Source organism: Staurois parvus, unplaced genomic scaffold (genome assembly GCF_062004578.1).
Source record: "Staurois parvus isolate SC_StPar_1 unplaced genomic scaffold, SC_StPar_1.0 ptg001400l, whole genome shotgun sequence".
Lineage (NCBI taxonomy): Eukaryota > Metazoa > Chordata > Amphibia > Anura > Ranidae > Staurois > Staurois parvus.
The window spans coordinates 895,378-920,744 of NW_028319196.1; the positions used below are offsets into that span (position 1 = coordinate 895,378).

The 25,367-nt window shown below is 45.1% G+C and overlaps 1 protein-coding gene across 2 annotated transcripts in view; it reads left to right on the forward strand.

Moving 5' to 3' along the window:
- Positions 1–25,367, forward strand: part of KANK2 (KN motif and ankyrin repeat domains 2) — a 163,580-nt gene that overhangs the window by 59,668 nt on the left and 78,545 nt on the right. For both annotated transcript variants that reach the window (XM_089661885.1, XM_089661886.1), the window contains exon 2: positions 21,380–21,446. The gene's annotated coding sequence lies outside the window, so the exon portion shown is untranslated. The remainder of the gene's footprint in view (positions 1–21,379; positions 21,447–25,367) is intronic.

The following is a 25,367-nucleotide window of genomic DNA, read 5'->3' on the forward strand; positions in this document are numbered from 1 at the left end:
AATTCTGGTGTTCAATGGCAAATGCCAATCAAGTTCTATGGTGCCGGGCAGTGATCACAGGGCCCACTAGAGGAAGTTGGGCCCTCAGGCCACCCTCATGAAGTCTGTTTCTGATCATTTGGTCAGAGACATTCACACCAGTGGCCTGCTGGAGGTCATTTTGTAGGGCTCTGGCAGTGCTCCTCCTGTTCCTCCTTGCACAAAGGAGCAGATACCAGTCCTGCTGATGGGTTAAGGACCTTCTACGGTCCTGTCCAGCTCTCCTAGAGTAACTGCCTGTCTCCTGGAATCTCCTCCATGCTCTTGAGACTGTGCTGGGAGACACAGCAAACCTTCTGGCAATGGCACGTATTGATGTGCCATCCTGGAGGAGTTGGACTGCCTGTGCAACCTCTATAGGGTCCAGGTATTGCCTCATGCTACCAGTAGTGACACTGACCCTAGCCAAATGCAAAACTAGTGAAAAACAGAAAAGATGAGTAGGGAAAAATTGTCAGTGTCCTCCACCTGTAAAACCATTATTGTTTTGGGGGTCGTCTCATTGTTGCCCTTCTAGTGCACCTGTTGTTAATTTCATTAACCCCAAAGCAGCTGAAACTGATTAACAACCCCCTCTGCTACTTAACTGACCAGATCCATATCCCAGGACTTTCATTGACTTGATGCTATACTCTGATTACAAAGTGTTCCATTAGTCTTTTTGAGCAGTGTAGTAACACATCAATGATGGTGTCGGTGCGACTGTATGAGATCTCGGGATGATCTGTCTCATTGGTGGATATGGGCCGGTTTCCTCCATATAGTGTGTTCGTGTTCCTCTGGCAGTCTCCGGGCTGCAGATTCCAGCCACTTGTTGATACCAGCTCTCACATCCCAAATAAGGAGAGTCAGGCCCCTGACATTCTCTGGAGGAGACCCTGCTGCTTCTTATCTGTGCCGGCACTGCATTAACCCTGTGTGTGCCCCAGGCGGGCCTGAACTGCAAGCCTTGGCATAGGGGTAGGATGGAATCTGTCTACATAATCATTCAGTGTATTTTAGGGCGTGGTTGCCATCATCCCTATTTCCATAATAGAGAGAGTTGCACCTTAGGCAGGCCATATTCGGCCGATAAACGAAAAATCGGTCGGCCCCGTTACTGATGCTGACACCCATGTCCACAAAAAATGGCTGTTTTTGGGAGATTTTCCAGCATGACCGATAAAAATAAAAGAGGACATCCACGAAAAACGGCCGACGGGCTGGAGGGATGCACTAATGGCGTGATTATCAGCCTATTTTCCGTGCGGATGAAAATTCGGCCGATAAACGACCCGTCTATGGCCTGCATAACATTTTATGGGATTTTTCAGGCAACCTTGGAGTATATACAAAGAAACCAATTGTTTTAAAGATTTTATTTGAACAAATGTCTTCTGTTTGGCAAATTAACACATATCAGGTAATCATATGAGCCAATATAAAAAAACAACGATTTTAGACAACGCAATCACTTCGCACAATTGTAGTTATTGCAATATGTATCCAGTTCCCCCAAAGCTGATTTCCATTTTGCAACCTCAGAATTTGACTGCAGATATATTCAGCCTGGGCAGAGGCGTCCCTAGGGTTGGTGTCACCCGATGCGGTAACACTTGGTGACACCCCCTCCAACGATCCCCGCAGAATGGATCGGATCTGTGGATTGAGCATAATGGATCGGTCTCCAATCTGTTATACTCAATCCGCAGATCCGATCCATCCTGCGGGGATCGTCGGCTTGCTTTACAACTTACCTTTTGGTGGAGCGGGTCCGGTGTCACCCTGTGCGGTAGGTGTCACCCAGTGCGGTGCGCACCCCCCACACCTGCCTAGGAACGCCGCTGAGCCTGGGATTCAAGATCTAAGATCCCAGGCTGAATATATCTGCAGTCAAATTCTGAGGTTGCAAGATGGAAATCAGCTTTGAGGGATACCACTGGATACATATGTGACATGGTGACACCCCCTCCCACAATCCCCGCAGGATGGATTGGATCTGTGGATTGAGCATAATGGATCAGACCCTGATCTGTTATGCTCAATCCGCAGATCTGATCCATCCTGCAGGGATCGTCGGCTTGCTTTACAACTTACCTTTTGGTGGAACGGGTCCGGTGTCACCCTGTGCGGTAGGTGTCACCCAGTGCGGCGCGCACCCCCCACACCTGCCTAGGAACGCCACTGAGCCTGGGATTCAAGATCTAAGATCCCAGGCTGAATATATCTGCAGTCAAATTCTGAGGTTGCAAGATGGAAATCAGCTTTGGGGGATACCACTGGATACATATTGCAATAACTACAATGTTGCGGAGTGATTGCGTTGTCTAAAATCGTTGTATTTTATATTGGCTCATATGTATTCTTTACTCGATATGTTTTAATTTGCCAAACAAAAGAAATTTGTTCAAATAAAATGTTTATCTTTGAAACAATTGGTTTCTTTGTATACACTCCAACGTTGCCTTAAAAATCCTATATAATGTAAGGATAGAATCTGTCCTCCACCGAGGATTGCTCATACATGGCACACACCCAGCAAGATCTGCCATAAAAGTCCTCCTTTGCACCCCGGTCACATCAATCCTGACTTTGATATCGTGCGACTTACACTGATGTCGCATGATGCTGGTTCGAATCCCAATCACGGCACCACCTGCCTGGAGTTTGCATGTTCTCCCTGTGCCTGCATGGGTTTCCTCCAGGTACTCCGATTTCCTAACTCACTCCAAAGACATGCTGGTAGGTGAATTGGCTCCTGTTTAAACTGGCCCTACTATGTGTATGTATGAATGTGAGTTAGGGACCTTAGATTGTACGCCCCTTGAGGGTTAGGGACTGATGTGAATGTACAATATATATGTAAAGTGCTGCGTAAATTGACGGCGCTATATAAGTACCTGAAATAAATAAATAAATACAATTTCAAAGTCGGGTGAGTTGCCGATTTCAGGAACGATTTGCGAGACCTCTGATACAGATGTCTATGCAAATCGCACCAAAAGTAGTGCATGTATTACTTTAGAAATCACTGACCAAGTCGGAACCGCACCCATATGACCGCTGTAATCGCGTAGAAAAGGGTGCGACTTGGAATGCGATTTGCAAGTCACACTCAGTGTGATCAGGTCCTAAGCAGGGGCGGACTGACCATTTGGAAACTCGGGCACTGCCCGAGGGCCTGGGGTCAGTAGGGGGCCTCATGATATCCCCCTGGTACCTTTTTCATAGGCTTTTTTGAGTTTGGGCAAGGACACAGGGGCCCCATGATCCCCTATTGCCCAGGGGCCCCATGAGTTGTCAGTCCGCCCCTGGTCCTAAGTGTCCTATATCATGGGTAACAAAGGGAAAGTACAGAGGATTTTTAGTGGGTCCATTGTTTTGAGTAACATATTGTTTCTAGTCACCAGTGATCTGACCTCACATTGCTACAAGCTGGTTCATACATATTTTTGTAATGATAGCAATTTAGAAAGCTTACAGTGGTTGGAAAGGAATTTAAAAACAAAACAAAAAAATAAACATTTTATACTTACCTGCTCTGTGTAATAGAATTATACAGAGCGGCCCCGATCCTCCTCTTCTCGGGCCCCCCGCAGGTGCTACTAGCTCCTCCTCTTGCTGGTGCCCCCAATAGGAAGCCAATTCCTATGGGGGCCCTGGTGCTGGCTCGCTCCTGAGCCCTGCTGTGTCCATTGACACAGACAGTGGGACTCGGCCCTGCCCCAACTCCCTCGTCAGTGGAGTTGATTGACAGGAGCAGAAGCCAATGGCTCACACTGCTATCAATCTGCCCAGTGAGGAGGAACAAAGCCAAGAGAGCCGCAGCTCTTGTGCCCAGTGCTGGATCATGATGGGGCTCAGGTATGTATAAGAGGGGGCAGGGGGGGTTCTATTACTCAGAAGAATAGAATGCATTAATGTAAAAAACCTTGAGGCTTTAGAACCACTTTAAAGCTGAAGGGCCCCTCCCACAGCTCTGCTCTCACAGTGCACAGCACAGTGATGATGTCACTGCTACTTTTACAAGGTAATATCTGGGTTTGTTGTGGCATTTGGTGAGTTCTATGCTTTGCAGCTTCTGAGGAATATGATTGCATTAAGGTTTCTGTGCCCAGAGTTCAGCTTTAAGGTTTTGGCCGTTCCGCTGACCCCCACTGTCGATCCTGACCAGCGCATCCAGTGCAGTGTGAAGTGTGTACACACGCCGCGCCCCATCCATCTCCTATCTGTGTAATGATGTTATCTGTGTGTTTGCTGTATCTCCTCTATTATGACGTGCGTCTTTCTGTTCTTTTGTGCAGATCTGCTGAGTTCTGTGGATGGATGAATAGAGATATTGTACCCAGAAATATTACTCCATACAACGCACACAGCAGTGTATTCATGCGAGCGCAGATAATGCGACCGCTGAGCGCAGTGTATTTATAGGGCATTGATGGGGGGGGGGGGACTGTCACATTGTTCCAGCATTGTATGTATTGTGTTCAGTATAGACGGTGTGCGTGCCGGCAGTGTACCTGTGCTGAGCGTTATCATCCCATCTCTCCCCTATAATACCTGAGACCACTCCAACGGGTTTATGTACCTGCTCTACCAGCACAGCCGTGCTCTGTGTAATAGATGTGAGGGTGCGTTCACGCCATTGCGCTACGGTGGCACACCAGTTACATGTCACTGCAAAGCAGAGAAAGAGTTTGCGCACTACGGCGCCTTTCTTTTTTTGAATGGCGCCCTTATTATTTTATTATTGATTATATATTATATATATGCGTTCACAGCATTGCGCTACGGTGGCGCACCAGTTAGATGTCACTTCAAAGCAAAGAAAGAGTTTGCGCACTTCAGTGCCTTTCTATTTTAGAATGGCGCTCTTATTATTTTATTATTGATTATATATATGCGTTCACGCCATTGCGCTACGGTGGCGCACCAGTTACATGTCACTTCAAAGCAAAGAAAGAGTTTGCGTACTACGGTGCCTTTCTTTTTTTGAATGTCGCCCTTATTATTTATGATATATTATATATATGCTTTGACGCCATTGCGCTACGGTGGCGCACCAGTTACATGTCACTGCAAAGCAAAGAAAGAGTTTGCGCACTTCGGTGCCTTTCTATTTTTGAATGGCGCTCTTATTATTTTATTATTGATTATATATATGCGTTCACACCATTGCGCTACGGTGGCGCACCAGTTACATGTCACTTCAAAAAGAAGAAAGAGTTTGCGCACTACGGTGCCTTTCTTGTTTTGAATGGCACCCTTATTATTTATGATATATTATATATATGCATTCACGCAATTGCGCTACGGTGGCGCACAAGTTGCATGTCACTTCAAAGCAAAGAAAGAGTTTGCGCACTACGGTTCCTTTCTTTTTTTTGAATGGCGCCCTTATTATTTTATTATTTATTTCAGGTCCTTATATAGCGCCATCAATTTACACAGCGCTTTACATACAGTCATGGCCGAAATTGTTGGCACCCTTGATATTTCTCCAGGAAATCATGTATTTCTCACGAAACGTATTGCATTAACACATGTTTTGCTATACACATGTTTATTCCCTTTGTGTGTATTGGGACAAAACAAAAAAAGGGAGGAAAGAAAGCAAATTCGACATAATGTCACACAAACCTCCAAAAATGGGCTGGACAAAAGTATTGGCACCCTTTCACAACTGCGGATAAATAAGAATGTTACAAGCATGTGATGCTCCTGTAAACTCACCTGGGGCAAGTAACAGGTGTGGGCAATATAGAAATCACACCTGAAAGCAGATAAAAAGGAGAGACGTTCACTTAACCTTTGCATTGTGTGTCTGTCTGTGCCACACTAAGCATGGACAACAGAAAGAGGAGACGAGAACTGTCTGAGGACCTGAGAACCAAAATTGTGGCAAAATATCAACAATCTCAAGGTTACAAGTCCATCTCCAGAGAACTAGATTTGCCTTTGTCCACAGTGCGCAACATTATCAAGAAGTTTGCAACCCATGGCACTGTAGCTAATCTCCCTGGTCGTGGACGGATGAGGAAAATTGATGAAAGATTGCAACGCAGAATAGTCCGGATGGTGGATAAGCAGCCCCAAACATGTTCCAAAGACATTCAAGCTGTCCTGCAGGCTCAGGGAGCATCAGTGTCAGCGCGAACTATCCGTCGACATTTAAATGAAATGAAACGCTATGGCAGGAGACCCAGGAGGACCCCACTGCTGACACAGAGACATAAAAAAGCAAGACTACAGTTTGCCAAAATGTACTTGAGTAAGCCAAAAGCCTTCTGGGAAAACGTCTTGTGGACAGATGAGACCAAGATAGAGCTTTTCGGTAAAGCACATCATTCTACTGTTTACCGAAAACGGAATGAGGCCTACAAAGAACAAAACACAGTACCTACGGTAAAATATGGTGGAGGTTCAATGATGTTTTGGGGTTGTTTTGCTGCCTCTGGCACTGGGTGCCTTGACTGTGTGCAAGGCATCATGAAATCTGAGGATTACCAAAGGATTTTGGGTCGCACTGTAGGGCCCAGTGTCAGAAAGCTGGGTTTGCGTCCAAGATCCTGGGTCTTCCAGCAGGACAATGACCCCAAACATACGTCAAAAAGCACTCAGAAATGGATGGCAAAGAAGCGCTGGAGAGTTCTGAAGTGGCCAGCAATGAGCCCAGATCTAAATCCCATTGAACACCTGTGGAGAGATCTTAAAATTGCTGTTGGGAAAAGGTGTCCTTCCAATAAGAGAGACCTGGAGCTGTTTGCAAAGGAAGAGTGGTCCAAAATTCCGGGTGAGAGGTGTCAGAAGCTTATTGATGGTTATAGGAAGCGACTGATTTCAGTTATGTTTTCCAAAGGGTGTGCAACCAAATATTAAGTTAAGGGTGCCAATACTTTTGTCCAGCCCATTTTTGGGGTTTTGTGTGACATTATGTCATATTTGCTTTTCTGCCTCTGTTTTATATTTGTTCCAATACATACAAAGGGAATAAACATGTGTATAGCAAAACATGTGTTAATGCAATACCTTTTTTGTGTGAAATACTTGATTTTCAGGAAAAATATCAAGGGTGCCAACAATTTCGGCCATGACTGTATATATTGTACATTCACATCAGTCCCTAACCCTCAAGGGGTGTACAATCTAAAGTCCCTAACTCACATTCATACATACACATACTAGGGACAATTTAGAAACGAGCCAATTAACCTACCAGCATGTCTTTGGAGTGTGGGAGGAAACCCACGCAGATAAAGGGAGAACATGCAAACTCCAGGCAGGTGGTGCCGTGGAATGCCCTTCTCAATGGACCTGACTGTATCGAAAGATCGTAAACTACAAAAAAAAAAATGAAGATTTTAGATCCATTGTGGTGTGTTAAGCAACCTCCAAAACGCACCTGCGTTGCAGTGCACCACGAGGCTAGGCTTGCCTCGTCACTTTCCTACTACGCTGTAGCTGAATGATGGCTACAGCGTGTCAGTCCAGTTCTGGGAGGGCATCATATGGCGTCCTCTCAGAGCGCACCCTCAGTGGTGCGCACCCAGCGCTGTCTGTGATCAGCTGTGTCCTTTGGACACAGCTGATCACGACATGGTAAAAGGCCAATCACAGCGACTTTTTACTACGTGATTAGCTGTGTCCAATCACAGCTGACTACCATGTAAATACATTTGCTGGTTATCGGCAGTACTTTCCTCACGCTGTCACAACGTGAGGAAAGTACTGCCGATAACTGGCAACTGTCAAAGGAAACATCTGCACTGATAATCAAGGCACTGATTCTCAGCCCCAAAAGTGCCCTTCAGTGCCCAACACTGCTGCCCAGCAGTGCTGCCAATCTGTGCCTGTCAGTACCGCCAGTCAGTACCCTTCAGTGCTACCTATTAGTGCCCATTAGTGCCGCCTATTAGTGCCCATCAGTGCCGCATATCAGTGCAGCATCATCAATACCTCTTCATCATTGCCCACCAGTGCCACCTCATCAGTGCAGCCTATCAGTGCCCATCAGTACTGCCTCATCAGTGCCCATCAGTGCTGCCTCATCAGTGCCACATCAGTGCTGCCTATCAGTGCCCATCAGTGCTGCCTATCAGTGCCGCCTCATCAGTGCCCATCAGTGCTGCCTATCAGTGCCGCCTCATCAGTGCCCATCAGTGCTGCCTATCAGTGCCGCATATCAGTGGAGCATCATCAGTGCCTCTTCATCATTGCCCACCAGTGCTGCCTCATCAGCGCAGCCTATCAGTGCCGCATATCAGTGGAGCATCATCAGTGCCTCTTCATCATTGCCCATCAGTGCAGTCTATCAGAGCCCATCAGTGCTGCCTATCAGTGCAGCCTATCAGTGCCCATCAGTGCAGCCTCATCAATGCACGTCAGTAAAGGAGAAAAATTACCTGTTTGCAAAATTTTATAATAGAAACCCTTTTTTCAAAATTTTCCCCCTTTTTTCCTTTATAGTGCAAAAAATAAAACACCCAGCGGTGATTAAATACCACCAAAAGAAAGCTCTATTTGTGTGTAACAAATAATAAAAACTTCATATGGGTACAGTGTTGCATGACCGCGTAATTGTTATTCAAAGTGTGATAGCACCGAAAGCTGAAAATTGGCCTGGACTGGAAGGGGGTGAAAGTGCCCAGTTGCACTTCTCATGGGTACAGCAGCCCATCCAATGAATAGGTTGCTGTACCCAAGTCATGTGCAAATGCACCTCACTAGTTTGAACCAGGGCTTAGCCTAGGTTCACACCTATGCAGTTTGCGTTTGATCTGTTTCTGCAGTGCGTTTTGCGTTTTTGCACGTGTTTTTAATGCATTTTTTTTTCTTGTTGCTAGGCAGATTAAAACGCAAAACGCAGCAAAAACGCAAAAAAATTAGCTTTTCTGCAGTGTCTTCATTGAAGTCTATAGGACCAAAAATTCAACTTTTTGCATTGAAAAAAGTCCCTGACCCTTTGCAAAAATTGCACTGGGTGAAAACGCGGAGATGTAAACGTGTCTCATAGGAAATCATGTTAAATGGACTGCTGTGCATTTCTGCAAAATGCTGCGGAAAGTGCTTAGGTGTGAACCTAGACTTACACCCCACCAGGCGCTGCCAAGGCAAATGGAGCAGGTAGGATTTCAGGTCTATTGAAGTTCCTTAGGCCGCCTTATTACAACGCACGATAATGCGCATTAAAGTGGAATTAAAACAGAAATTTGAGAGCTCAGAGAGGACATTGCAAGAAAGCTGAAAAACACAATAAGGTCTGATTCATATCTATGCAGGTTACAGTTTATTCATTTCTTGGTGCATTTTGCATTTTTTGATGCGTTTTGTGTTTTTTGGAGGTGCCTGTTGTCTTGCAGGAGAAACCAGAAAAAAACGGAACAAAAATACATCAAAACCGCAAGCACTGCTTTTCCGCTGCATTTCCAATGAAGTCTATGGAACCAACTGCAGGAAAAAAGTTCCTGACCCTTTCAAAAAAAAAAACGCATCAGTGGAAAACACACAGATTTGACCAATAGGAAACCATGTTAAATGAACTGCTGTGCGTTTCTGCAAAACTGAAAACTGCCTAGGTGTGAACCAGGCCTAAGAAAACTTTCATACAAAAATCGATTGCTGGGCCAATCAGTAGTGGATGTGTATGGATTATTTTTGAGAATACAGATATCGTTTAATGTCAGGTTAAACAATCTGCAGCGGATCACCCCGGTATAAATGGGACTTAAAAGAGAAGTAAGGGATGTTTTTTTATTTTCAAATCATACTTACCTAGGTGGATGCAGCACCGGTCCGATGGTGGCTCCAAGTGTGAGAACTCAGAGATCACATGACCGATGAGTGGAGACTGTCAGCAGGGCTGCTGTAAGAAACCATGGGGCCCCACACATCTAACCTGACAGGGCCCCCCACTAAAAAAAAAAAGTTTACCATGCTTTAGTTATGAATGAACACAGTGAGTGAATGTTACCAATCACTCATTGTGTTCATTCAGGAAAGGTAGGGGCTGGTAAATGTGATATATTTAGAGAACCCTTCCGCAACTCTCCATCCTGAAGGATCCTATTGTGTCCTTGTAGCTGCTGGTGGGAAAGAGAGGAGGGAAGTCTGCAGCACTATGGGGGCACACGTGGGGGCAGGTCAGCAGGGGGGAACGTATTGAGCACAGGGAGGGTGATGGGTGCAGCAGGGGGGCAAATACTGGAACCCATCCCCTGTTTGGCTCTCTCTGCAACAGCTAAAAGCTAGTAGAATGGAGAGGAGACGAAGCCAGCTTTCAGCTGCTGCAGAGAGAGCCATACAGGGGATCAGTTCCAGTAATTGCCCCCCCCCCCCAACACGCCGATCACCCTCCCTGCCCACATCTGATTCACCCAGCTGCCTGGGCCTCCGTACAGGAGGACTGGTGGTACCCCCTTATCCACGGCCCTGACTGTCAGTCACCACTCTCTGCTCTGCTCCCCCTGCGCTCAGTGGCACGCTGGACTGTGGAGCGGTAGGAAGCGGTTGGCTCAGGCTATCAACGGCACGCTTGGGATCGTTCTCCAGTTTGGACCGGCTTCGGGCCGCTGTCAGCTGAAAACAGGTCACAGGAGTGCAGAACGAACTGCACTCCTGTAGTCCACAGAAGTACAGCCAAAAGAGCTTTGTACTTCTCCTTTAAGTATCTGTATTTGTGACCATAATTCACAAAATTGTCTCCCAGCTTGCAAAGTTTTTTAGTGAGATCTAAACTCTAATTGATGGCTAAGGTACTCTGTATATGTTTTCTTTCATAAAACACCATTTTCACCTTTTTTTTTTAACCTATTTTGCATCTCAGTGCTGCTGATGTCCTTTGGCCTCTTTTAGCCACTAAGTCTAAGTTCACACTAGCTTTGTTAGCAGGCGTTAGACAGGTGTTTGGGAAGCTTTTTTAACGCTCCTCAAACACCTATGAAAATTCTACACATGGCAGCACACAGTGCTGTTCACACTGAAGCTTTAGCGTTGCAGCAAAATTGATGCCTCAAGTTGAGTCAGGAGGAGCTGAAGCCTCCCATTCAAGTCTATGGTGATGCTCCTCATATGCCTAGCAGGCATTTGCGGGGCGTTTGCGAGGCGTTAACACCATTAAACTTCATTATAGGCTTTTGTGGTGCGGTTTTAACACTTGACAAACACCTATCAAACGCCTCAAAAAATCACATAGGGCGTTTGGGGAGCATTTGAGAAACATTAAAAATGCTTCCCAAACGCCTGTCTAACGCCTGTCAAATGCTATAGGGGCGCTTGGCAAGAGTTAGAAATGAGTCAAGTGTGAACGAGCCCGAACTGTCTACATACAGTATGAACACTCCATCCTTGGGTGAACAGCATTGCTCTGGACACTCCATCCTTGGGTGAACAGCATTGCTCTGGACACTCCATCCTTGGATGAACAGCATTGCTCTGGACACTCCATCCTTCAGTGAACAGCATTGCTCTGGACACTCCATCCTTCGGTGAACAGCATTGCTCTGGACACTCCATCCTTCGGTGAACAGCATTGCTCTGGACACTCCATCCTTCGGTGAACAGCATTGCTCTGGACACTCCATCCTTCGGTGAACAGCATTGTTCTGGACACTCCCTCCTTGGGTGAACAGCATTGCTCTGGACACTCCATCCTTCAGTGAACAGCATTGCTCTGGACACTCCATCCTTCGGTGAACAGCATTGCTCTGGACACTCCATCCTTGGGTGAACAGCATTGCTCTGGACACTCCATCCTTGGGTGAACAGCATTGTTCTGGACACTCCATCCTTGGGTGAACAACATTGCTCTGGACACTCCATCCTCGGGTGAACAGCATTGCTCTGGACACTCCATCATTGGGTGAACAGCATTGCTCTGGACACAACATCGTTCAGTGAACAGCATTGCTCTGGACACTCCATCCTTGGGTGAACAGCATTGCTCTGGGTCGGCTTCCTGTATGTGACCATCATCTGTATAACATTAAGGCCCCTGTGGGTGTTCCAAGGTCCACATCTTCAAAATGTAAACTACCTTGTATGGGTCTCCTCCTCAGGGGAAGGCCATGAACCTTTCCTCTTAGTAGGGTATGCCGGAAAGCTGGTGTACTCTGAATGTTGAGAGAACCCTGCATTGGACATAGAGCTGTATCCTACCAACCATGTTTTATGGAAACACGAAGTTATGGGCTGCTAGGATGAAGAAGAGTTCCAATAAACTGAGCCTCGTAAGTCCATTGGTATATATGTGGGGAACAAGTGTGGACCTGCCTTGGGCAAAGGAATGAGACGGTCAGGAGAAGTAGGGTTGTTTTGCCTGGCGCTGGTGATGATCCCTCTGTCTGAACAGCAAGAAAACCCTTGACCTCTTTGTATTTGTGTTGGGTGGGTAGTCAGCCTCCAACGTACCAAGCCTGGAACTACTGTATTGGGTATCCAGGCAACTCTGTGTTGTGTAGTCCCCTTGCTGAAGACCTTCTGGCTGGGGTGAGTGACCCAGAGCTGAGGGAAGGTTTCCAATCCCCTGGTTGAAAGGCTTCCATGCAGACGTTCTGGTGAAGGTTCTGGATTTTCATTCACAGCCAGGGGGTGCTACATATTAGGAGCTGCAGTAAGTCTGACATAGCTCTTACAATCCACCAAAGGTCCAGTCCACCTTTCCAGAGCACTGCGTCAAAGCAGTCCTGCCAAGCAGAAAAGAGACAGAGGGGGAGATTTTGAAATGTGAACCAATTATGATGCAACTCACTGAACCCCTGAACCCCATTCTACTATGTTTTCAGGCGAGCTATTCTATTAAACCTTGTGTGCATCCTTGGCAGGCGCATTTCTAGGACAAGTCTTTTTGGCCAGTTAGGGTCTGATGAAGAGGACTTGACCTGGAGATGTCAGCCACTGATACTCACTACTACAGCCACGGGTTTAATGGTGTAGCTTGCCTGTAAACATAGTAGACCGGTGGAGGGGTTCAATGAAATGCAACATAAATGGCTCACAGTGTAAAAGTTCCCCTTTATTCTGCCCCAGTTTATTATATTTCCGCTCTCCTACAAGTTCAGTCTGTCTGCACAAACTTTTTCCCTGTTTCATGGCTTTCTTGCTCCGTCTTCCTTTACTCATTAGGTTCTCCCCCCCCATCATCACTCCCTCCTCTGTTCTCTGCCACATCCAGCTGCATGGGGTCCTTGTGACATAAATGTGTCTTTGTTTTCTGGGACACATCCAGCCTGGATACGGCTCTACACATGTGTCTAATAATAGTGTCGGGGTGGAGGGGCTGGAAGTAGGCTGAGACCATCCACATCTGTCTCAGCATGAACTGGAACTGATCCTCATCTGTATACTGAGACTTACCAAAATTGTCTGCCTTTGTGCCAAGCCTAGACCGGACATAATGTGTACTGACAGCATTCTGTGTATTCAGCATACCTCCCAACTTTGTGAGATGGGAATGAGGGACACCTTTCAGTAAATGTATGTTGGCATAGGACACACACCTTGCCATGCTTCCTTATCAACTTGGCAACTACGCTATAGGCGAATGGCGGCTACAGCGTGGTTGTCCAGTTCTGGGAAGGCGTCATATGACGTCCTCCCGCATGCCCCCAGCGGCGCGCACCAAACGATCTCCATGATCGCTGTGTCCTACGGACACTGCTGATCACATGATGTGGTAAAAGACCAATCACAGCGGCCTTTTACCACGTGATCAGCTGTGTCCAATGACACAGCAGATCACCGAGTATATGCAGTTCCCGGTTATCGGCTGCACTTGCCGATAATTCAGGGACAGCAGGCCCATATGGGCAATATGGTACTTTTACAGTGCCATAACCAGGGGCGGACTGACAACTCATGGGGCCCCCGGGCAATAGGGGATCATGGGGCCCCTGTGTCCTTGCCCAAACTCAAAAAAGCCTATGAAAAAAGTACCAGGGGCATCTCATGGGGCCCCTTACGGACCCCAGGCCCTCGGGCAGTGCCTGAGTTTCCAAATGGTCAGTCTGCCCTTGGCCATAACAATCTGCAAACCCTACATGAGCAGTGTGCTGGTCTTGCAGTTTTGTCCCAAGTGCTATTCCCTATTGAGTGCACGGCCAGTGGTGTATTTAGGATTTATGCTGCCCTAGGCAACACATAATTGGCATTCCCCCTCCATGTAGAGAGAGCCTGACATTGACCAACAACCCCCTGACCCCCCTTCCCCCGAGAGAGTCTTCCACTAACACACATCCCCCCTGGCGAGAGAAAGGTACACACTTTCACAGTTCCGGACATCCCTGGGAACGAGAGTTGGGCTCTGCATACACCACCAAGCAGCCCACAGCCTCTCTTGAATCCCACCTGGTCCCCATGCCGCAAGTGTCCCTTCTTCCAGGGGTTGGTGCTGCCCTCCCGAAAAATGCTGCCCTAGGCAAATGCCTTGTTTGCCTTGTGGTAAATACATCCCTGTGCACAGCTGCCAGGCACACAGCAGTTTCCCAACACAATAACCAGGCAGCAGTGTTGGTTAAACTTGGTTGGGGTGTAGGGTGAGCCTTGGGATGCTCCAAATTTAGTGCAAACTGTAACAGAAGACACTCTCTGGTAATAGCTAAACTCTTCAAGATGAACCATCTAGTGATAAGAAGTAGTGGACTCCAACTATGGAAGCAGCCTTAAGCCAGCAACTCGAACAATTTCTCCAAGGTCTAATCTCTCTCTACTGTCGGTGTCCTTGTATACATGGATGTCTCCTTCCAGTAACAGCCAGACCCTATACCATGAGCCTCCAGGCCAGATCCTCAGTAGACTTTCTCCAGACTGTTCTCAGCAGCTTTAGAGATAGATCCAACAGCTCTCCTTGAGCTGGGACCTCAATGAACATCTCTAAGAAAACAGGATCCCCATTTCTCCTTGAGCTGGGACCTCGATGAACATCTCTAAGAAGACAGGACCCCCAGCTCTCCTTGAGCTGGGAAATTGTTGAACCTCCTGCAGGCTTCAGCTAATCTGCCAAGAAGGGCAGCAGCCCTTCATGCTGGGTCTACTCCTCCAGGCCCCAGACTATTTATACACACCTCAGCCCCCTGCTGGTTATTCAATTGACCAGGGATTGACTGAGGCTGTATGAATATACAGCCCAGGGTCTGCCTCTTCCAACCCAGTATATTCCAGAACTTACTAGAAGATAGTGGGAAGTAGTTGAGCCTGCAACCAGCAGGACCAAGAACAGCCAAAATCAATCAAACTTTGCTCCACTGGCTACAGAGGAGCCAAAAGCCAAATTAGCCTTCTTCTACTAGCAACCGAATCAGGAGGGCGCTACTCATAGCCTGTAAATGGGCCTTGCGGATAAGGTCCTGTGCTGGCAACTTACAATGCCAGGATATGTCAATCCCGATGCAGGCTGGTGAAAGGGTCTTTTCCCAAACCAGGCAGTTTCCAGGGTTTATAGGACAAACCCCAAGCTGACCCTCCTCCACAGGAACCTTTCTCTATGCTGAGATTGTCTGTCCCTAACCAGTGGGTCTCTGTCCCTATTCTGTAGCATTTCTCCGCCCCACCATCACCCTGCTTTTGGTGAGCACATGGGAAGAGAGTGAGCTGCACAAGTGCCACCCAACATGTACAGTGGGCAGCTATTTAACTGCAAAGGCAAAAACAATCAGAGTGATTGCACTATGCAGCCACAAAATCAGTTCACGAATGCAGGTTAATCGCTAATGTCGCGCATGTGCAGGTGGCTTTAGTGGCGCCATTTTTTTTTTGCAATATTTACTATACACAGCGCCAGGGATGCTCCTATCCCAGGGACAGAACCCCCAAAAGAGGGACGGTCCCCAGTTTGATGGATAACAACCTTACCCTATGTCACACTCTGCACACTGCAGGGCATGCCAGAATGACACAGCAGGGACTATATATAGCCTCTCCATGTCCAATTTGGCTGTGCACATTTCAGGAGAGCTCTGAGTCCAATCAGACACAGGCTCCCCCAAGATGGCCGCCATGAGCTCAGTGAAGAGGGCAAATCAGTCCTCTGTGGGGTTCCCCTAGCACCAGAGGTAAGCAGTGAGTACAGTGGGGATCGAAAGTTTGGGCACCCCAGCTAAAAATTTGTATTAATGTGCATAAAGAAGCCAAGGAAAGATGGAAAAATCTCCAAAAGGCATCAAATTACAGATTAGACATTCTTATAATATGTCAACAAAAGTTAGATTTTATTTCCATCATTTACACTTTCAAAATAACAGAAAACAAAAAAATGGCGTCTGCAAAAGTTTGGGCACCCTGCAGAATTTATAGCATGCACTGCCCCCTTTCCAAGCTGAGACCTGCCAGTGTCATGGATTGTTCTCAATCATCGTCTGGGAAGACCAGGTGATGTCAATCTCAAAGGTTTTAAATGCCCAGACTCATATGACCTTGCATCAACAATCAGCACCATGGGTTCTTCTAAGCAGTTGTCTAGAAAACTGAAAATAGTTGACGCTCACAAAGCTGGAGAAGGCTATAAGAAGATAGCAAAGCATTTTCAGATGTCAACATCCTCTGTTCGGAATGTAATTAAGAAATGGCAGTCATCAGGAACAGTGGAAGCTAAAGCAAGATCTGGAAGACCAAGAAAAATATCAGACAGAACAGCTCGCAGGATTGTGAGAAAAACAATTCAAAACCCACGTTTGACTGCACGATCCCTCCAGAAAGATCTGGCAGACACTGGAGTTGTGGTACACTATTCCACTATAAAGAGATACTTGTACAAATATGGTCTTCATGGAAGAGTCATCAGAAGAAAACCTCTTCTACGTCCTCACCACAAAAATGATCGTTTGAACTTTGCAAATGAACATATAGACAAGCCTGATGCATTCTGGAAACAAGTTCTGTGGACCGATGAGGTTAAAATTGAACTTTTTGGCTGGAATGAGCAAAGGTACGTTTGGAGAAGAAGGGGCACAGAATTTAATGAAAAGAACCTCTGTCCAACTGTTAAGCATGGGGTTGGATCAATCATGCTTTGGGGTTGTGTTGCAGCCAGTGGCACAGGGAACATCTCACGAGTAGAAGGAAAAATGGATTCAATAAAATTTCAGCAAATTTTGGATGGTAACTTGATGCCATCTGTGAAAAAGCTGAAGTTAAAGAGAGGATGGCTTCTACAAATGGATAATGATCCTAAACACACCTCGAAATCCACGGGGGATTACATCAAGAGGCGTAAACTGAAGGTTTTGCCATGGCCTTCACAATCTCCTGACCTCAACATAATTGAAAATCTATGGATAGACCTTAAAAGAGCAGTGCGTGACAGACAGCCCAGAAATCTCAAAGAACTGGAAGACTTTTGTAAGGAAGAATGGGCAAAGATACCTCAAACAAGAATTGAAAGACTCTTGGCTGGCTACAAAAAGCGTTTACAAGCTGTGATACTTGCCAAAGGGGGCAGTACAAGATATTAACTCTGCAGGGTGCCCAAACTTTTGCAGACGCCATTTTTTTGTTTTCTGTTGTTTTGAAAGTGTAAATGATGGAAATAAAATCTAACTTTTGTTGACATATTATAAGAATGTCTAATCTGTAATTTGATGCCTTTTGGAGATTTTTCCATCTTTCCTTGGCTTCTTTATGCACATTAATACAAATTTTTAGCTGGGGTGCCCAAACTTTCGATCCCCACTGTAAGTGATCACTGTGTTTACTTGTGGCAGCTGACCAGGAATTGAGTAGGTGATCTATGATTCGCTGCCTGCACCACCTGCTTGAGTGGTGATTCCTTGACACCCCCTTACAGGCCTGTACAGCTGTATATTCAGAAATAGAGTGATAGGCCTGTACTGCTGTGTATTTAGAAATAGTGATAGGCCTGTACTACTGTGTATTCAGAAATAGAGTGATAGACCTGTACTACTGTGTATTCAGAAATAGAGTGATAGACCTGTATGGCTGTATATTCAGAAATAGTGATAGGCCTGTACTACTGTGTATTCAGAAATAGTGATAGGTCTGTACTACTGTGTATTCATAAATAGAGTGATAGACCTGTACTACTGTGTATTCAGAAATAGTGATAGGTCTGTACTGCTGTGTATTCAGAAATAGAGTGATAGGCCTGTATTGCTGTGTATTCGGAAATAGTGATAGGCCTGTATTGCTGTGTATTCAGAAATAGTGATAGGCCTGTATTGCTGTGTATTCAGAAATAGTGATAGGCCTGTATTGCTGTGTATTCAGAAATAGTGATAGGCCTGTATTGCTGTGTATTCAGAAATAGTGATAGGCCTGTACTGCTGTGTATTCAGAAATAGTGATAGGTCTGTACTGCTGTGTATTCAGAAATAGTGATAGGCCTGTACTGCTGTGTATTCAGAAATAGTGATAGGCCTGTACTGCTGTGTATTCAGAAACAAGGGTGACTGGGTTCCCTAGCAGTACATCCCAAATTACAGCGCTGTCACCTGATTGGTCACCTGTGAATTTGGAAGGAGATTACTGTTTATCCAGAAGCAGAGGCCATAACAGTCTTCTAATAGGCAATTACTGGAGATAGTAACAGAATAATTACCCAGACCTCACTTTCCTCTTTCCTGGCATTGGACACTCATGGACACAGCATGAAGCAAAGCATTTTGTTTGCCTCTTCAGGATTAAAAATAGAGCGGACCACACAGAGCGGGAGGGATGGTGTCACTGGTGTTCTATCAGAGCCAGGCATTTACTACCTTCCATATATCACGTATGGGGCCAAGTCTTCTGCATTTCCTTTAGCATTGCCAGCCCAGAGATAACAACATCTGGTTTTTTATGTTACCATGAGAAGAAATTTAAGATCATAATCCCAACCGGACATTTCACAAACTGGCTGTCACCGATGCATTCCTTGAAATGACGCATCAAAAATGGGCATCTGATTTATGGGCAGAAACATGAAGACTGCAGAAACTCAGTGCAGGAGGAGCGTTTGGCGCAAAGCGTGTCTAATGGGACACGCCCACATTGCGTTGGCACGAGTATTGTAGTCTGCAAGGACACAGCTGGTATGAGGATGACAATGTTGTCCACAGAACAGAGGGTGAAGTGTTGTCACATCACAGGAAGTCTCAAACTTTGTAACTGGCTGATAGAATCAATAGGAAAGTTTTTGACTTTGCAGTCAAATAAATAAATACAAATGTTGTGAAACATACAGGAACTATTGATTCTGCAAAACATGTTTTTTGTGCTTTTTATTAATTAAATACAGTTTTACTTTAACGCAGTGGTCTCCAAACTGCAGCCGGGGGGCCAGATGTGGCCCTTTGCTTGCCTTTATCCGGCACTTGGGGACCTACCACTGACACCAACGACAGGGAACTATTCCTCCCACTGACACCAATGATGGGGCAGTATTCTTTCCACTGACACCAGTAATGGGGCACTATTCTTTCCACTGACACCAATGACAGGGCACTATTCCTCCCACTGATACCAATGATGAGGCACTATTCCTCCCACCATTCCTCCCACTGACACTAACAACAGAGCACTATTCCTCACACTGACCAACAACGAGGCACTGTTTCTCCCACTGACACCAATGATAGGGCACCATTCCTCCCACTGACACCAATGATGGGGCACTATTCCTCCCACTGACACCAATGATGGGGCACTATTCCTCCCACTGATACCAATGATGGGGCACCATTCCCCCCACTGATACCAATGATGGGGCACCATTCCCCCCACTGACACCAATGATGGGGCATTGTTTACTCCCATTGATTCTGGGGCATTTTCTACCCCCACTGGCCGCAGTCCGGCCCCCTCAAAGTCTGAAGGACAGTAAACTGGGCCTTTGTTTAGAAAGTTTGGAGTCCCCTGCTTTAAAGGGTTTTTTTCTGACATTACCCAAGTTTATTCCCACACCCCCTTCTCTATCTCTGGAACATGCCAATGTTTTAATTTTTTTCTTATAGCTTGTGCCTGTAGAGAGATACAACCAGGGCTTTATTTCAGCGGGAACAGGGGGAACACATTTTCGACACCTCCAGCACTGAATGTATGTAATGGCAAGGGTTGTGGGGTGTGCTGGAGGATCTATTGATGCTGGCTACTGTGGGATCTATTGTCACTGGTGGGGTTCTGTTTTTGTGTGAGGGTCTATTGTTTCTGGTGGTGGATCTATTGTTTCTGGGGGGTCTTATGTTGCTGGTAGGGATCTAATGTTGAGAAAGAGGTTGTTGGCTATTGGGAGATCTGTTGTTGATGCTGGGGTAGATCTTTTGTTGCTGGGGTTGAAGTTTTGTTTTGGGTGGTCTATGGTTGTGTGGGGGATCTATTGTTGCTGGTGTGGGGTCTATTGTTGCTGCAGGGGATCTATTGTTGCGAGAGTTGGGTCTATTTTTGGGGGGACCTATTGTTGCTGGGGGAGTCTATTGTTGTGTGGGGGATCTATTCTTGCTGGGGGAGTCTATTGTGTGGGGGATCTATTGTTGCTGGGGTGGGGTCTATTGATACTGCAGGGGATCTATTGTTGTTACAGTGGGGTCTATTGTTGGCGGGGCCTATTGTTGCTGGGGTTGGGTCCATTGTTGCTGGGGGAGTCTATTGTTGTGTGGGGGATCTGTTGTTGCTGGGGTGGGGTCTGTTGTTGCTGGGGGGATCTATTGTACTTATTTTCTTGTTGTCATTAACAAATTCTATACAAATTACTTACCACCACAAAATGATACTTGATTCTGTATTTTCTAAAAGGGGTGGGACTGGGAGGTGAGTAGGGGGTGGAAGAAAGGGACATGCTCAGAGGAGGGTTGGGGGTGGAGACAAAGAGGACTCAGAAAGGGGGAGTTCCTTCACCCATTCTCTGAGAAAAAAAGCCCTGGATACAACTTTTATTATTCTATGTGACATCACCAGGTTTGTAAGGGATGTCAATTCCTATTGACATAGCCCCCCCCCCAAAAAAAAAACCAAACTACATCACCCAAGAGCCCTTTCAGTATAAGGCCAGGCTATTGAAAGTCAAGGCAGCAACATTATTTTGCTGGCATAGGTGGGGATCTGAAGTCCAGCAGGCAGGGCTGACAATGTTGCAAGAATTTGAGTTCAGCAAAAGCCCCGTGTTGTCGGCCCAGACAGGAAATTGGGGGTGTGCTGGATTTTTGGCAGATCGACAAATAATTTATTGTAGTTGCAGTATTTTTGTATGGTTTGGACATGAGGAAATGTATTGCAGCGAATATGTTTATTTTTAATTTCAGACATACACTTTATATAAAACATCCATTTAAAAATGTAGAAACGGAAAACAAAAAAAACATTTAAAAATGACAAAAAATACAATTTTCAGTTTATTTTAATTGTAGAAAAGTATTTCAAACTGGATTTGTTTTACCCTCAGGAGACTGAAAGATGACAATGTGATCACCGCAGAGATACAAAGGAAGTCGAATATCTACATCTGTGAGGTCAGTCTTGCTTTGTGGTGTGAATTTTGGGTAAAAAAGTCATTCTTACATTGCCGCCTATATGTCAAGGCCTTTCTTGTCAGGTTTATAAAGCATCCCACCACTTTTTTTTTCATTCTGAACACTTATCTATCGACAATATTGTTTTGGCTGCCTCCTAAGCCCAGGACTTGGTTGATCCGCTTGGCCGTAAAACTGTTCAAGAATTTCCCGCAAATTACGTTATGAACCTTGTGCGTCAGGCTGAAAGTGTTACTAAACCCACAACAGTACAATCAGTCTGTATATGCAGGAAAGCATGCTTGTTATACTCACTGTGGAACCTAAGGGGTTAATCCTCTGCATTGTGTAAAAAGGCCGTTTAATCCTGTCTTCTCTGCTCCTCCTCTTGTTCAAATGTCCACGTTTTATCTCCTGATAAGACAGACTGAACCTGTAGCCACATGCACATGCTCATTTTAGTGTGTATTGCTAGAGAGGATTTTTATTTTCTTGGGAGGGTACTTGTGAACAGCACAGGGCCAATCAGCACTGTCCAGACAGAGGTCAGGGGTTCTGCATCCTCCTAGGGTAGAAAGAAAACTCCTCCTGCAAGCTTTAACCTGTGCTCTGCTGGACACTGATAGAAATGCTCCAACTGCTGATGAGAAAAGATATTTAGCAGTTTATATTTACTAAAATAATTGCATTTCCATGTTCTATGTGCTGTGGGAGAGCAGATATAGTGAATGCAGGTTCCAAACTGGTGGCCCTCCAGCTGTTGCCAAAGTACAAGTCCCATGAGGCATTGCAAGATTGACAGTTACAAGCATGACTCCCAAAGGCAGAGGCATGATGGGACTTGTTGGAGGGACACCATTTTGACACCCCTGCTTTAACCACTTCCTGTCCGGCCCATGTATATAAACGGCTGGACGGTGGCAGTGCAGGGGCGGATGGACGTTTATAAACGTCCTCCCCGTTCCCTGCTTGTGCGCGCTCCTTGGGACTGTGCAGCACCGCGATCCAGTGCCCACTGTGTCCTCAGGACACAGAACACAGTTGAACACCAGTTGTTGTACGGGACCTCTGTGTGAGGTCCCAATCATGTGATCAGTGATTGGCCAATCAGTGATCACATGAAGAGTAGTAAGCAATGATGACATCATTGCTTACTACGTGTGAAATCTGTGAATGATCACAGAGATCACATGGTACAAGGCTATTCACAGCACCATATGACAAGCTGTGACCAATCACAGCTCACACAGTATTTCTCAATGGCTGCAAGAATGCAGCCAGAGAGAAGGAGAAATGATTGCTTTTATAGCCTTTATGGGTGTAAAAGCAATCAGTATAAAAAAAAAAAATCTTCATTCACCCCCCACAAGTAGTACAGTGTCACCATTGTGACACTGTACTGTTAGGGTAACAGTATGTAAAAAAAACACATAAATAATAATATTAAAAAAAATAGAAATGTATAAAAAAAATTAGAAAAATTATATTTTTGGTTATAAACTAATTTGGGTTTTTTTTTACTAAAAAGATAATTGAATACATTTTGGCCAAGATTTATGAAGAAAGATTATCTGTTTGCAAAATGTTATAAGAAAAACACTTTTTTTCTAAATCTTTGGACTTTTTCATTTATATAGCAAAAAAAAATAAAAATCCCCGTGGTGAATAAATACCACCAAAATAAAGCTTTATCTGTCTCAAAAAAATGCAAAAAAATTCATATGGGTTCAGTGTTGCATGACCGCGTAATTGTCATTCAAAGTGTGATAGCACTGAAAGCTGAAAACTGGCCTGGGCAGGAAGGGGGTGAAAGTGTCCGGACTGGAAGTGGTTAAGGGCTTATACATGCCAGAAACTTTTGGCAACATTGCCCAACATAGTCCCAAAGCAAAAACAAGGCAATTTGCCTTACATCCTATGGTTTCAATGCAAACTAATGTACTGCGTTGGTGCACGGTGAATAGAAGTGGGGTTGCATTTTTACACAGTGCATTAGTTCCGTTTCGCAACATGCTGCAGCCCATAAGAATTACAACAAATTGGGAAAAAACAAGTACGTCACTGCATTGTAATAGTGCATTGCAGCACATGGTGGCCCGCTATCACAATGTACACGTTATGTACACAGTAACACACACTTTGTGATGTTATTGAGCCCTAAAACACAAAATATATATACATATATATATATCCAAAGACATGCCGGTAGGTTAATTGTCTCCTGTCTAAATTGTCCCTAGTATGTGTATGTATGAATGTGAGTTAGGGACCTTAGATTGTATGCCCCTTGAGGGTTAGGGCCTGATGTGAATGTACAATATATATGTAAAGTGCTGCGTAAATGGACGGCGCTATATAAGTACCTGAAATAAATAAATTTTATATATATATATATATATATATATATATGTATATTTTTGTTTCTAAGTATATTTTTTGTATTTAAAAAAATAAATAAATAAATATATATATATACAGATATACAGTTGTGTTCAAAATAATAGCAGTCAGACATCACTAACCGGATCAATCCCTGTTTTTGGTAGAAATTATATTTCTACATGGCAAATAATTTACTAGCAGGTGTAGTAGAGTAATAGAAATCCAACAGACCCAACAGTCATGACATGCATGCTGCTGATTCTGTGTCATTGAATCACTAATTGAAAGGGGCATGTTCACAATAATAGCAGTGTGGCGTTCTATTAGTGAGGTCATTCATTCTTTGAAAAACAGGTGGCAATTATTGCCCTTATTTAAGGAAGGAAGGCAGCAAATGTTGTACATGCTGGTTACAGTGCATTTCTCTCTGAAATTCTGAGGAAAATGGGTCGTTCCAGACATTGTTCAGAAGAACAGCGTACCGTGATTAAAAAGTTGATTGGAGAAGGGAAAACATATAAAGAAGTGCAGAAAATGATAGGCTGCTCAGCTAAAATGATCGCAAATGCTTTAAAATGGCAACCAAAACCTGAAAGACGTGGAAGAAAGCGAAAAACTACCATTCAAATGGATAGAAGAATAGCCAAAATGGCGCGGACTCAGCCAACAATCAGCTCCAGGAAGATCAAAGAAGGTGTAAAGTTCCCTGTGAGGACTGTTACAATTAGAAGACGCCTATGTGAAGCCAAGCTATCTGCAAGAAGCCCCCGCAAAGTCCCACTGTTGAAAAAAAGACATGTGCTGAAGAGGTTACAATTTGCCAAAGAGCACATTGACTGGCCTAAAGAGAAATGGCGCAACATTTTGTGGACTGATGAAAGTAAGATTGTTCTTTTTGGGTCTAGTGGCCGGAGACAGTTTGTCAGACGACCCCAAACACTGAATTCAAGACACAGTACACTGTGAAGACAGTGAAGCATGGTGGTGCAAGCATCATGATATGGGGATGTTTCTCATACTACAGTGTTGGGCCTATTTATCGCATACCAGGGATCATGGATCAGTTTGAATACATCAGAATACTTGAAGAGGTCATGCTGCCTCATGCTGAAGAGGAAATGCCCTTGAAATGGGTGTTCCAACAAGACAACGACCCCAAACACACCAGTAAACGTGCAACATCTTGGTTCTGACCAACAAGATTGACATTATGGAGTGGCCAGCCCAATCCCCGGATCTTAATCCAATAGAAAACGTGTGGGGTGACATCAAAAATGCAGTTTCTGAGGGAAAACCAAGAAATAGAGAAGAACTGTGGAATGTAGTCCAATCATCCTGGGCTGGAATACCTGATCACAGGGGCCAGAAGTTGGGTGACTCCATGCAACACAGATGTACAGCAGTTCTCACAAACAGTGCGACTACAACCAAATATTCATGAAGTGATTCAAAGGAAAGCAAAATCTTCAAACATTTCTCAGTTTATATAGTGAATGTTTGAGTTTGTAAAGAAGAATACAAACACTGCGATTTTTTTGA